This window comes from Idiotropiscis lumnitzeri, unplaced genomic scaffold, assembly GCF_059441095.1.
Source record: "Idiotropiscis lumnitzeri isolate Australia: NSW breed Sydney's pygmy pipehorse unplaced genomic scaffold, RoL_Ilum_1.0 HiC_scaffold_114, whole genome shotgun sequence".
Classification (NCBI taxonomy): Eukaryota; Metazoa; Chordata; class Actinopteri; order Syngnathiformes; family Syngnathidae; genus Idiotropiscis; species Idiotropiscis lumnitzeri.
The window spans coordinates 170,001-184,358 of record NW_028283652.1 but is presented as its reverse complement, the minus strand read 5'-3'; the positions used below and the strand labels follow the sequence as shown (position 1 = coordinate 184,358).

Sequence of the window (14,358 nt, the reverse complement as noted above, 5' to 3'; positions counted from 1 at the left end):
TATTTAGTAAACACTCACTGCACCAACCCAACCGGACTGCATCGGGTCATCTGTCTGCTACACCTGTAGACTACGAGAGTCCCCTTTTGGTCTTAATGTGGAGCTCCGGAGCCACACTCAAGTCTCCAGACATGCATTTGCAAATTGCCACACGCATTTGCGAGTCGTCCACGGCGAGACTGTAGCAACACCCAAAGGCAGGGGACGCTGAATGTTGGCATTTTGTGCTCTCAGCCTGTCAGGCGAATATGTGGGAATTTATAAAAAAGCAGCTCGCATACTTGCTTACATTTGTCAAAAGTTTTTTTTATTTTTGCGGTGCAAAAGCTTACAGCACCTGGTATTCCCAGGCGGTCTCCCATCCAAGTACTAACCAGGCCTGACCCTGCTTAGCTTCCGAGATCGGACGAGATCGGGCGTTCTCAGGGTAGTATGGCCGTAAGCGAGAATTCCTTTCAAAATTTTGCATTTTATACATGTTGTCTTTATTGTGGCAAATACTTCAATCCAAAAATACGTAACAAGAATCTGAAACTATAACCACAGTCACAAATGTGTCACAACAATCTACAATGCATGATTGAAGTCACAGATATATGACAAATATCAGCAAATGTGTACAATGATTTGTTGGCACATACACATGGTTAAATGCGGACAAAAATCCGTGGATGGGCGACCTGTAAAAACTGGACCTTTTCTTACAGGTGACGTTTGCTACAGTCCTGCCGCGGACGACTCGCAAATGCGTGTGCTGATTTGCAAATGCGTGTCAGGAGACTTGTGTGTGGCTCCGTAGCTACACATTCGGACCACATGGGGGCACTAATATTATACCAGCCCCGTACCACCAATATATACACCAATAACTTGGGGGGGCGTTCACTGCTATCCACCCATGGTCATGTACCATTTATTTGACATTATTTAAATTAAATTGGAATAAATGGAAGAATAAAGTGGAACTAATAAAATAAGAACCAATGATATAACCAGTGAAGCTAAAAAAAATGAATGAAGCTTCTCCACACCTGCTAATTGCCACATTAACTATACTTCCCTTTATTGCATTCAGTAAACACCATTTTTTAAAATTGATTCATTAACTTTTTATTTAGTAAACACTCACTGCACCAACCCAACCGGACTGCATCGGGTCATCTGTCTGCTACACCTGTAGACTACGAGAGTCCCCTTTTGGTCTTAATGTGGAGCTCCGGAGCCACACTCAAGTCTCCAGACACGCATTTGCAAATTGCCACACGCATTTGCGAGTCGTCCACGGCGAGACTGTAGCAACACCCAAAGGCAGGGGACGCTGAATGTTGGCATTTTGTGCTCTCAGCCTGTCAGGCGAATATGTGGAAATTTCTAAAAAAGCAGCTCGCATACTTGCTTACATTTGTCAAAAGTTTTTTTTATTTTTGCGGTGCAAAAGCTTACAGCACCTGGTATTCCCAGGCGGTCTCCCATCCAAGTACTAACCAGGCCCGACCCTGCTTAGCTTCCGAGATCGGACGAGATGGGGCGTTCTCAGGGTAGTATGGCCGTAAGCGAGAATTCCTTTCAAAATTTAGCATTTTATACATGTTGTCTTTATTGTGGCAAATACTTCAATCCAAAAATACGTAACAAGAATCTGAAACTATAACCACAGTCACAAATGTGTCACAACAATCTACAATGCATGATTGAAGTCACAGATATATGACAAATATCAGCAAATGTGTACAATGATTTGTTGGCACATACACATGGTTAAATGCGGACAAAAATCCGTAGATGGGCGACCTGTAAAAACGGGACCTTTTCTTACAGGTGACGTTTGCTACAGTCCTGCCGCGGACGACTCGCAAATGCGTGTGCTGATTTGCAAATGCGTGTCAGGAGACTTGTGTGTGGCTCCGTAGCTACACATTCGGACCACATGGGGGCACTAATATTATACCAGCCCCGTACCACCAATATATACACCAATAACTTGGGGGGGCGTTCACTGCTATCCACCCATGGTCATGTACCATTTATTTGACATTATTTAAATTAAATTGGAATAAATGGAAGAATAAAGTGGAACTAATAAAATAAGAACCAATGATATAACCAGTGAAGCTAAAAAAAATGAATGAAGCTTCTCCACACCTGCTAATTGCCACATTAACTATACTTCCCTTTATTGCATTCAGTAAACACCATTTTTTTAAATTGATTCATTAACTTTTTATTTAGTAAACACTCACTGCACCAACCCAACCGGACTGCATCGGGTCATCTGTCTGCTACACCTGTAGACTACGAGAGTCCCCTTTTGGTCTTAATGTGGAGCTCCGGAGCCACACTCAAGTCTCCAGACACGCATTTGCAAATTGCCACACGCATTTGCGAGTCGTCCACGGCGAGACTGTAGCAACACCCAAAGGCAGGGGACGCTGAATGTTGGCATTTTGTGCTCTCAGCCTGTCAGGCGAATATGTGGGAATTTATAAAAAAGCAGCTCGCATACTTGCTTACATTTGTCAAAAGTTTTTTTTATTTTTGCGGTGCAAAAGCTTACAGCACCTGGTATTCCCAGGCGGTCTCCCATCCAAGTACTAACCAGGCCCGACCCTGCTTAGCTTCCGAGATCGGACGAGATCGGGCGTTCTTTTTTTTATTTTATTTTTTTATTATTGTAATAAAAACATCTGTACAAATAGAGGTTTGACTCAAGATACAAACATTCGTGAACAAACATCAGTAGGGATGTCCAACGATAGACAGTCGTAACCAAGGATGCATTTTAAAAATGAAAGTCCAGACTGTTGTCAGCAGAGAAAGTTACTAGTCCGTTGTTTACTGCCAAGTCGTCTTGAAAACGTTGGGGTCGATGTTCCTGAAGATGGGTGAGATGGGAGATGACCAACGATTTGAAGATGGACCAGTGATCGCCTTTCCTTTTTTCATGCAGGTGGATGTTTCTTGTGATGACGATGGAATGACGTGCTATGGCCAAGAGCAGCTTGAGGGCTTTGACATTTAGGCCTTTCCATGGTGAAGGGATGATACCGAACAGGAGAAGCCAGGAATTCTGGTCACCGCCACCACCGACTACCGGCGAGGGGAGTTTCACCCCCAGCCTCCTGGCAATGAGATCTTCTAGTCTGGATCTGAAATGTCGCACGACTCGGCATTGGAGAATGAGATGGTGAAAATCCTCCGGTTCCTCTCCGCACACTGGACATGTCCTGTCATAGGCACTTGGTAGAAAAGCATGCAGCGTTGTACATGGAAAGATTATCCTGTGTCTTATTTTAAAATCAGTGTTACTTACCTTGGGTGGAGTACACCAGTTAAACATGTCAGCCCAGATGGACGAGGGAGCCAGGGTGGGGTATGCCTGACGCCACGCGTTTTCTGCTGTTGGCTTTTTCAGTATTTTGGTTAGCAACACATGATAGAGTAGTTTTGTTGTGCACTCTGCCAGTCTAGTCGGTCGAGCCCCAAAGGTCAGCACATAATTTAAATCTGACTTCGTGGTGGTGTCTTCACTCTGTGACATCCGCCCCAGAAGGTGCCCCCAGTGGCAATGCACGGAGTCTCTGATTTTTCCCACTGAGCGCAACACAGTGGCCCTTCGAAAGGGAACTTTGTGGAAGCGAAACAAGGTGCGAATGCGTTCAATGTTAAAATTCCCTTTCTGGTCTAATAAATCACCCATTGTTCTGATGTGTGCACTTTCTAAAACCCCACTTAACATCCTTTCCCCACTCCCTGGCTCACCGCCCAGGAGATCGGGATTGAACCTAAGTGGAATGTTCTGCAGTTGATGGAGTGACATTGGCTCTGTCCTAACCCATGGCCGCAATGCCCACCACGCCTCTAAGATTTCTTTTTCGAAGGGGTCCAGAGGGGGGAACATCGTGCGAGGCAACATCTGGCAGAGATTGAAGACGCCGTAGCAGCCTAGACCCTCTAAAATTGGCAGAAGAAAATCCTTCCAGGGAGCTGAGAAGGCAGGATTTAAAAACTTTCTGAGCAGCTTCAAGCGTAGTGCAGCCTTTTTTGTGCCAATGTCTGTCAAATTTAAGCCACCTGCTTGGACATCACCGATCAAGGTATAGTGCCCAATGAAACCTCTTTCCCTCTTCCACATGAAATAATTAAAAGTTAAATTTAATCTATTTAAAACATTCGCGGACATGTGAGTGACAGTCAGTGAGTGAATTAATTTTGAAATACACAGGTTATTGATGACCAATATTTTCCCTTTCAGAGTTAAATTCCTGAATTTCCACATATCTAAAGTGGATTTTACTTGTGGTAAAACTGTTTCCCATTGCTGTTCATCACAACGAGAAGTGTTCTCCCCAATCCAAACACCAAGGATTTTTTGGCTGAGTGTGGCCTCTTTAAAACCCCAGGTCTTTGGCACAGCGCTGGTGGTACCAAAAACGGCCATGGTGGACTTATCAAAATTGACTTTTGCACCCGAGGCTTGGCAGAAAATGTTGAGCTCGTTGAGAGCTACACTTAGACTCTCCACGTCTCTGACAAACAGGTTTGTATCGTCCGCATACTGTAGAATCTTAACTTCGCGTCCACTTGGTGTCCAAATGCCTTTTATGCTGTTATTTTGTTTGAGGAGGGCCGCAAGTGGTTCTACAACAAGGCTAAAGAGTAGTGAGGACAGGGGGCACCCCTGTCTCACTGACCTTCCCAATTTAACAGGTCCTGTCAGTAGTCCGTTCACTTTGATTTTACTGGCTGCGTTTGCATACAGACGTTTTATCCAATTGGTAAAGGAAGACCCAAATCCAAATTTGTCAAGCACCTTCCATAAAAAAGTGTGCTCCACCCTATCAAAGGCTTTTTCGAAATCGAGGCTGACATGAATTCCGCACGAGGCAGCCATGTGTTTAGTTAAATACTTTATACTTAAAATAGTGTCTGAAATATCCCTTGTCGGAATGCTATATGACTGCGTTTCGGAGATGATGGTACCTATTACTTTTTTGAGACGAGCTGCTAAAACTTTGGCTAAGATTTTATAGTCAGTGTTCAAAAGACTAATCGGTCTATAGTTGCTCAATTGTTCAGACGCACCTTTCTTGTGTATTAACGTAACGGTACCTTCGCAAAATGATGAAGGGACCAGATCTTTTTTTTCCATGTGATGAAACAAATTGCGCAAGATAGGTGACAGCTTTTTCATAAAAGCCTTAAAGAACTCAGCCGTTAGACCATCGCAACCTGGGCTTTTTTTATTATTTAGATCTTGGATTGCCTTTGTGATTTCGAATTCGGACATTGAGTTGTCGCACATGTCTTTATCGTCCACACTCAGTACACGGTTTAAGGCGGCTATGGCCTCGGTGGCATGATCTGTCAACGGTTGTCGGAATTTGAAGAGATCAGTATAGAAAAATTCGACCTCTTCTAAAATGTCATCAATGTCCGTGACCATCGCGTGAGATTTGTGAGACCACAATTTAGATATATATGCTTTTCCTTGTTTATTTTTTTCCAGTCCCAAAAAGTACGCTGTTGATCGCTCGCCCTCTACAGCATTTTGAGCTTTGGCCCTCAGGGCTGCCCCTCTACACTTCTTTGCTTCAAGCAGCTCGAGTTTATGTTGCAGCGAGAAAAATAACGGGTCCACAGGCCCACGTGTTATCGCCGCAGATAGAGTTATTTTCAGCAATTGGTCTCTCACAGTGTTCTCCTCTAATTTTTCCACCCAAGACTTAGCTCTACAATGATTAATTGACAATTTTTTTAAACGTAGTTTGACACTTTCCCACCAGTCTGTGACCCTGTCTACATACTTAGACTCCTCCTTTATCCCATCAAGAAAAGTGTTTACTTTTGAAATAAAGCTCTCATCTTCTAGAAGCGAATTATTGAAGACCCAGAGACCACCGGTCCGCCTGCTTTTGTATAGACATAGATCAAACGACAGTAGCGCGTGATCACTCTGTCCAGACCATGTGTACTTGGGATTGTCCAGTCTCTGCGCAAGGGAAGCAGACGCTAAACACAAATCAATGCGCGATTGTTTAAGCGTGCCCAGTACTATTTGTTTGCGCGAGAAAGCCCTCCCCCTGAGGTTTAGGGTTCTCCAGATTTCTAACATATTGTTGTTGTTGATCAAGTTCAGTAGACAATTTCTGCTGACATCATTTTTGTAGGTGTTGTTGACACTAATATCCAATTTACTCAGGGCGACATTGAAGTCGCCAGTCATGATTGTTCTATTGTTGACAAAAGAAAACGCATGTAAGAAAAAGTCTCGTCTTTTTAGCTCCAGGTTTGGTGCATGGAGGTTGATGAGTCGGAGAGGCAATGAGCCATTAAAGTCTACCACTATAAATCTGCCCCCCGGATCAGCATGCACCAGGTTGGGGTGGCCCAGTGCACAGGTCCTAGACAGGATTGCTACGCCACAAGACCTGGGGGAGCCGAGGGCTACATGTACAGAGCCACGTACCATGCGACGAATCTTGTCAACATGCTCTTGGCTCCACCAGGTCTCTTGCAGACAAAGAACATCCCACTTTGTGTTATGTAAAATGTTGTCAATTTTGAGGTTGCTCCGCAGCCCGCAGGCATTAGCTGACACAAGGAGAACAGTCATTTTAAAGATAGGAGGGGAAGCGGCTTATCACTTAGACTTCTTCGATCTTCCTTTTCTCAAGCCTTCAGATTGCCTCTTTTTGGGTTCCGCTGTGCTGTGTTCCATTTTGTCATCAGACAATTTACAACTGTCATGACACTTGTCGACCGGTAAGGGGGCTTCTGCCATGTGGCATTGCGGCATCATTTGGGGCAATGATGAGCCTTCAGGCTGACCAACATTCCTCCCCACCGCAGATATCTCGCTCTCTCCCGTATCGCCGGTGCACGAGGCATTTAGGGAGGTCGGCAGGGAAAAATTGATACTGCTGATCCTTTCTGGATGTTGTTTCTTCCCCGGCCTAGGGATACAACTTTCCATAGTTGTCCCCCCCCTCTCAGGGGCAGAGAGTGGAATCTGCCCAACACTCACCCCCTTCAAAGGTTCGGCCCCGGTCGACATGGGATCAGGGGTAGGGCGATGCGCACCCCCCCCGCCTCGTTCGTGAGTAGAGCTAGGATTTTGACCTATAACTCCCTCCACTACAGGCACCCTTGTCCCACACAGCACTGTATCAGAGCTCATCTCACTATTCTCAAACAGGTGAGCTTTTGAAAGGTTTGTTTCTGGCAGGCGGACAACCGGCTTTGCGATAGTGGGACTGTCTTCCATTTCTATCGGTGCGGCCACAGAAATATCCTCGCCACAAACACAAAGGACAGGGTATTGTCTGCACACACCACAACGACGAAGGTGAGTCTCATTACATTCTCTGGCATAATGCCCCTGCTTGCCACATTTCCGGCACAAGAATTCCGGACAATCCCTGTACACATGTTCCGGGGACAGGCAACCTCTACACACTTTGACCTGTCGATCATGGATCACCCTGAAATATTCAGGCCCTGAGGCAGTGATGAAGCGAGCAGAATATGGTAAAGATTTTACAGTGTCAGTAAATCTTACTTTAACAAAGCGGGTCCCGTCAGCTACATCGGTGCCCGGCCACATTTTCCTCCGTACATTGGAGGTCGCCGATACGCCCCAGGACTGAAGTTTATCATATATTTCGGAGTCTTCAATATATGCCGGCAGGTGTAGAAAGGATACGACCATTTCGTCGGTTGTTATCTCCCGACCATGTATCCGCGCCGCGCCCATCCGGAAGCCATCAAGTAGCTTCTTCTTCACTTGAATAGAGCTAACTGTTATTTCAAATTTGTCAGAGGAAATCCTCCGACAGGCCTTAATCTGCCCACACACTTCCTTAATTCCCCTAATTAACCATAAAGGAGTGATCTCATCACCATTGTCTATGTCCAGAAATACCGTGAGGTCTTTATCAAAAATTATGCTCTCAGTCACAACATTGGTCACCATTCCATCGCTGTTCAAACCTTGTCTCTTGGTCGCCGCCAGCATGCCATCAGGCACTCGATTCAATGACTGCTCCATGGTTTGTTCTAATGAGTCCATTGAACCTGGATCCGGGAGAAAGAAGGGGGGGAATGGGGAGAAGAAACAAAAGAAACCCCCCTCCACAGCACGGAGGCTGGGAGGAGAAAAAAAAAGCTAAACAAAAACTCCCAAAAATTCAGAAAAGATTAACCAAGATTTGCCACAAAAAAAGACATAAGCCAGGAGCATAGAGCTCTGACTGTCACCTCTGCACACTCACGCAGAGTGACAATCAGGCACACCTGCAATCACTCAACCAACCACACCTGGGCGTTCTCAGGGTAGTATGGCCGTAAGCGAGAATTCCTTTCAAAATTTTGCATTTTATACATGTTGTCTTTATTGTGGCAAATACTTCAATCCAAAAACACGTAACAAGAATCTGAAACTATAACCACAGTCACAAATGTGTCACAACAATCTACAATGCATGATTGAAGTCACAGATATATGACAAATATCAGCAAATGTGTACAATGATTTGTTGGCACATACACATGGTTAAATGCGGACAAAAATCCGTAGATGGGCGACCTGTAAAAACGGGACCTTTTCTTACAGGTGACGTTTGCTACAGTCCTGCCGCGGACGACTCGCAAATGCGTGTGCTGATTTGCAAATGCGTGTCAGGAGACTTGTGTGTGGCTCCGTAGCTACACATTCGGACCACATGGGGGCACTAATATTATACCAGCCCCGTACCACCAATATATACACCAATAACTTGGGGGGGCGTTCACTGCTATCCACCCATGGTCATGTACCATTTATTTGACATTATTTAAATTAAATTGGAATAAATGGAAGAATAAAGTGGAACTAATAAAATAAGAACCAATGATATAACCAGTGAAGCTAAAAAAAATGAATGAAGCTTCTCCACACCTGCTAATTGCCACATTAACTAAACTTCCCTCTATTGCATTCAGTAAACACATTTTTTTTAAAATTGATTCATTAACTTTTTATTTAGTAAACACTCACTGCACCAACCCAACCGGACTGCATCGGGTCATCTGTCTGCTCCACCTGTAGACTACGAGAGTCCCCTTTTGGTCTTAATGTGGAGCTCCGGAGCCACACTCAAGTCTCCAGACACGCATTTGCAAATTGCCACACGCATTTGCGAGTCGTCTACGGCGAGACTGTAGCAACACCCAAAGGCAGGGGACGCTGAATGTTGGCATTTTGTGCTCTCAGCCTGTCAGGCGAATATGTGGAAATTTAGAAAAAAAGCAGCACGCATATTTGCTTACATTTGTCAAAGTTTTTTTTTATTTTTTTGCGGTGCAAAAGCTTACAGCACCTGGTATTCCCAGGCGGTCTCCCATCCAAGTACTAACCAGGCCCGACACTGCTTAGCTTGCGAGATCGGACGAGATCGGGCGTTCTCAGGGTAGTACGGCCGTAAGCGACAATTCCTTTCAAAATTTAGCATTTTATACATGTGGTCTTTATTGTGGCAAATACTTCAATCCAAAAATACGTAACAAGAATCTGAAACTATAACCACAGTCACAAATGTGTAACAACAATCTACAATGCATGATTGAAGTCACAGATATATGACAAATATCAGCAAATGTGTACAATGGTTTGTTGGCACATACACATGGTTAAATGCGGACAAAAATCCGTAGATGGGCGACCTGTAAAAACGGGACCTTTTGATTGGCTGTGTTCTTACATGTGTCGTTTGCGTGTGCTGATTTGCAAATGCGTGTCATGAGACTTGTGTGTGGCTCCGTAGCTACACATTCGGACCACATGGGGGCACTAATATTATACCAGCCCCGTACCACCAATATATACACCAATAACATGAGGGGGCGTTCACTGCTATCCACCCATGGTCACGTACAATTTATTTCACATTATTTAAATAAAATTGGAATAAATGGAAGAATAAAGTGGAACTAATAAAATAAAAACAAATGATATAACCAGTGAAGCTAAAAAAAATGAATGAAGCTTCTCTAACCTGCTAATTGCCACATTAACTAAACTTCCCTTTATTGCATTCAGTAAACACCATTTTTTAAAATTGATTCATTAACTTTTTATTTAGTAAACACTCACTGCACCAACCCAACCGGACTGCATCGGGTCATCTGTCTGCTACACCTGTAGAATACGAGAGTCCCCTTTTGGTCTTAATGTGGAGCTCCGGAGCCACACTCAAGTCTCCAGACCCGCATTTGCAAATTGCCACACGCATTTGCGAGTCGTCCACGGCGAGACTGTAGCAACACCCAAAGGCAGGGGACGCTGAATGTTGGCATTTTGTGCTCTCAGCCTGTCAGGCGAATATGTGGAAATTTATTAAAAAAGCAGCACGCATATTTGCTTACATTTGTCAAAGTTTTTTTTTATATTTTTGCGGTGCAAAAGCTTACAGCACCTGGTATTCCCAGGCGGTCACCCATCCAAGTACTAACCAGGCCCGACCCTGCTTAGCTTCCAAGATCGGACGAGATCGGGCGTTCTCAGGGTAGTATGGCTGTAAGCGACAATTCCTTTCAAAATTTTGCATTTTATACATGTGGTCTTTATTGTGGCAAATACTTCAATCCAAAAATACGTAACAAGAATCTGAAACTATAACCACAGTCACAAATGTGTAACAACAATCTACAATGCATGATTGAAGTCACAGATATATGACAAATATCAGCAAATGTGTACAATGGTTTGTTGGCACATACACATGGTTAAATGCGGACAAAAATCCGTAGATGGGCGACCTGTAAAAACGGGACCTTTTGATTGGCTGTGTTCTTACATGTGTCGTTTGCGTGTGCTGATTTGCAAATGCGTGTCAGGAGACTTGTGTGTGGCTCCGTAGCTACACATTCGGACCACATGGGGGCACTAATATTATACCAGCCCCGTACCACCAATATATACACCAATAACATGAGGGGGCGTTCACTGCTATCCACCCATGGTCACGTACAATTTATTTCACATTATTTAAATAAAATTGGAATAAATGGAAGAATAAAGTGGAACTAATAAAATAAAAACAAATGATATAACCAGTGAAGCTAAAAAAAATGAATGAAGCTTCTCTAACCTGCTAATTGCCACATTAACTAAACTTCCCTTTATTGCATTCAGTAAACACCATTTTTTAAAATTGATTCATTAACTTTTTATTTAGTAAACACTCACTGCACCAACCCAACCGGACTGCATCGGGTCATCTGTCTGCTACACCTGTAGACTACGAGAGTCCCCTTTTGGTCTTAATGTGGAGCTCCGGAGCCACACTCAAGTCTCCAGACCCGCATTTGCAAATTGCCACACGCATTTGCGAGTCGTCCACGGCGAGACTGTAGCAACACCCAAAGGCAGGGGACGCTGAATGTTGGCATTTTGTGCTCTCAGCCTGTCAGGCGAATATGTGGAAATTTATAAAAAAAGCAGCACGCATATTTGCTTACATTTGTCAAAGTTTTTCTTTATTTTTTATATTTTTGCGGTGCAAAAGCTTACAGCACCTGGTATTCCCAGGCGGTCTCCCATCCAAGTACTAACCAGGCCCGACCCTGCTTAGCTTCCGAGATCAGACGAGTTCGGGCGTTCTCAGGGTAGTATGGCCGTAAGCAACAATTCCTTTCAAAATATTGCATTTTATACATGTGGTCTTTATTGTGGCAAATACTTCAATCCAAAAATACGTAACAAGAATCTGAAACTATAACCACAGTCACAAATGTGTAACAACAATCTACAATGCATGATTGAAGTCACAGATATATGACAAATATCAGCAAATGTGTACAATGGTTTGTTGGCACATACACATGGTTAAATGCGGACAAAAATCCGTAGATGGGCGACCTGTAAAAACGGGACCTTTTGATTGGCTGTGTTCTTACATGTGTCGTTTGCGTGTGCTGATTTGCAAATGCGTGTCAGGAGACTTGTGTGTGGCTCCGTAGCTACACATTCGGACCACATGGGGGCACTAATATTATACCAGCCCCGTACCACCAATATATACACCAATAACATGAGGGGGAGTTCACTGCTATCCACCCATGGTCACGTACAATTTATTTCACATTATTTAAATAAAATTGGAATAAATGGAAGAATAAAGTGGAACTAATAAAATAAAAACAAATGATATAACCAGTGAAGCTAAAAAAAATGAATGAAGCTTCTCTAACCTGCTAATTGCCACATTAACTAAACTTCCCTTTATTGCATTCAGTAAACACCATTTTTTAAAATTGATTCATTAACTTTTTATTTAGTAAACACTCACTGCACCAACCCAACCCGACTGCATCGGGTCATCTGTCTGCTACACCTGTAGACTACGAGAGTCCCCTTTTGGTCTTAATGTGGAGCTCCGGAGCCACACTCAAGTCTCCAGACCCGCATTTGCAAATTGCCACACGCATTTGCGAGTCGTCCACGGCGAGACTGTAGCAACACCCAAAGGCAGGGGACGCTGAATGTTGGCATTTTGTGCTCTCAGCCTGTCAGGCGAATATGTGGAAATTTATAAAAAAAAGCAGCACGCATATTTGCTTACATTTGTCAAAGTTTTTTTTTTATTTTTTTGCGGTGCAAAAGCTTACAGCACCTGGTATTCCCAGGCGGTCTCCCATCCAAGTACTAACCAGGCCCGACCCTGCTTAGCTTCCGAGATCGGACGAGATCGGGCGTTCTCAGGGTAGTATGGCCGTAAGCGAGAATTCCTTTCAAAATTTTGCATTTTATAGATGTGGTCTTTATTGTGGCAAATACTTCAATCCAAAAATACGTAACAAGAATCTGAAACTATAACCACAGTCACAAATGTGTCACAACAATCTACAATGCATGATTGAAGTCACAGATATATGACAAATATCAGCAAATGTGTACAATGATTTGTTGGCACATACACATGGTTAAATGCGGACAAAAATCCGTGGATGGGCGACCTGTAAAAACTGGACCTTTTCTTACAGGTGACGTTTGCTACAGTCCTGCCGCGGACGACTCGCAAATGCGTGTGCTGATTAGCAAATGCGTGTCAGGAGACTTGTGTGTGGCTCCGTAGCTACACATTCGGACCACATGGGGGCACTAATATTATACCAGCCCCGTACCACCAATATATACACCAATAACTTGGGGGGGCGTTCACTGCTATCCACCCATGGTCATGTACCATTTATTTGACATTATTTAAATTAAATTGGAATAAATGGAAGAATAAAGTGGAACTAATAAAATAAGAACCAATGATATAACCAGTGAAGCTAAAAAAAATGAATGAAGCTTCTCCACACCTGCTAATTGCCACATTAACTATACTTCCCTTTATTGCATTCAGTAAACACCATTTTTTTAAATTGATTCATTAACTTTTTATTTAGTAAACACTCACTGCACCAACCCAACCGGACTGCATCGGGTCATCTGTCTGCTACACCTGTAGACTACGAGAGTCCCCTTTTGGTCTTAATGTGGAGCTCCGGAGCCACACTCAAGTCTCCAGACCCGCATTTGCAAATTGCCACACGCATTTGCGAGTCGTCCACGGCGAGACTGTAGCAACACCCAAAGGCAGGGGACGCTGAATGTTGGCATTTTGTGCTCTCAGCCTGTCAGGCGAATATGTGGAAATTTATAAAAAAAGCAGCACGCATATTTGCTTACATTTGTCAAAGTTTTTCTTTATTTTTTATATTTTTGCGGTGCAAAAGCTTACAGCACCTGGTATTCCCAGGCGGTCTCCCATCCAAGTACTAACCAGGCCCGACCCTGCTTAGCTTCCGAGATCAGACGAGTTCGGGCGTTCTCAGGGTAGTATGGCCGTAAGCAACAATTCCTTTCAAAATTTTGCATTTTATACATGTTGTCTTTATTGTGGCAAATACTTCAATCCAAAAATACGTAACAAGAATCTGAAACTATAACCACAGTCACAAATGTGTAACAACAATCTACAATGCATGATTGAAGTCACAGATATATGACAAATATCAGCAAATGTGTACAATGGTTTGTTGGCACATACACATGGTTAAATGCGGACAAAAATCCGTAGATGGGCGACCTGTAAAAACGGGACCTTTTGATTGGCTGTGTTCTTACATGTGTCGTTTGCGTGTGCTGATTTGCAAATGCGTGTCAGGAGACTTGTGTGTGGCTCCGTAGCTACACATTCGGACCACATGGGGGCACTAATATTATACCAGCCCCGTACCACCAATATATACACCAATAACATGAGGGGGAGTTCACTGCTATCCACCCATGGTCACGTACAATTTATTTCACATTATTTAAATAAAATTGGA

The 14,358-nt window shown here is 43.6% G+C and overlaps 6 non-coding genes and 1 pseudogene across 6 annotated transcripts; all 7 read right to left on the bottom strand.

The window, feature by feature from the left end:
• Nucleotides 1–325: 325 nt before the first annotated feature.
• Nucleotides 326–444, bottom strand: LOC148315267 (5S ribosomal RNA). Its single transcript, XR_015840865.1, has one exon. It is a non-coding gene; the product is annotated as a 5S ribosomal RNA (ribosomal RNA).
• Nucleotides 445–1,436: 992 nt separating this feature from the next.
• Nucleotides 1,437–1,555, bottom strand: LOC148315266 (5S ribosomal RNA). The gene has a single exon (XR_015841196.1). It is a non-coding gene; the product is annotated as a 5S ribosomal RNA (ribosomal RNA).
• Nucleotides 1,556–9,344: 7,789 nt separating this feature from the next.
• Nucleotides 9,345–9,463, bottom strand: LOC148315265 (5S ribosomal RNA; annotated as a pseudogene).
• Nucleotides 9,464–10,439: 976 nt separating this feature from the next.
• On the bottom strand, nt 10,440–10,558 carry LOC148315264 (5S ribosomal RNA). Its single transcript, XR_015841102.1, has one exon. It is a non-coding gene; the product is annotated as a 5S ribosomal RNA (ribosomal RNA).
• Nucleotides 10,559–11,541: 983 nt separating this feature from the next.
• On the bottom strand, nt 11,542–11,660 carry LOC148315263 (5S ribosomal RNA). The gene has a single exon (XR_015841143.1). It is a non-coding gene; the product is annotated as a 5S ribosomal RNA (ribosomal RNA).
• Nucleotides 11,661–12,638: 978 nt separating this feature from the next.
• LOC148315262 (5S ribosomal RNA) lies at nt 12,639–12,757 on the bottom strand. Its single transcript, XR_015840919.1, has one exon. It is a non-coding gene; the product is annotated as a 5S ribosomal RNA (ribosomal RNA).
• Nucleotides 12,758–13,759: 1,002 nt separating this feature from the next.
• On the bottom strand, nt 13,760–13,878 carry LOC148315261 (5S ribosomal RNA). The gene has a single exon (XR_015841142.1). It is a non-coding gene; the product is annotated as a 5S ribosomal RNA (ribosomal RNA).
• Between the last annotated feature and the right edge of the window lie 480 nt (nt 13,879–14,358).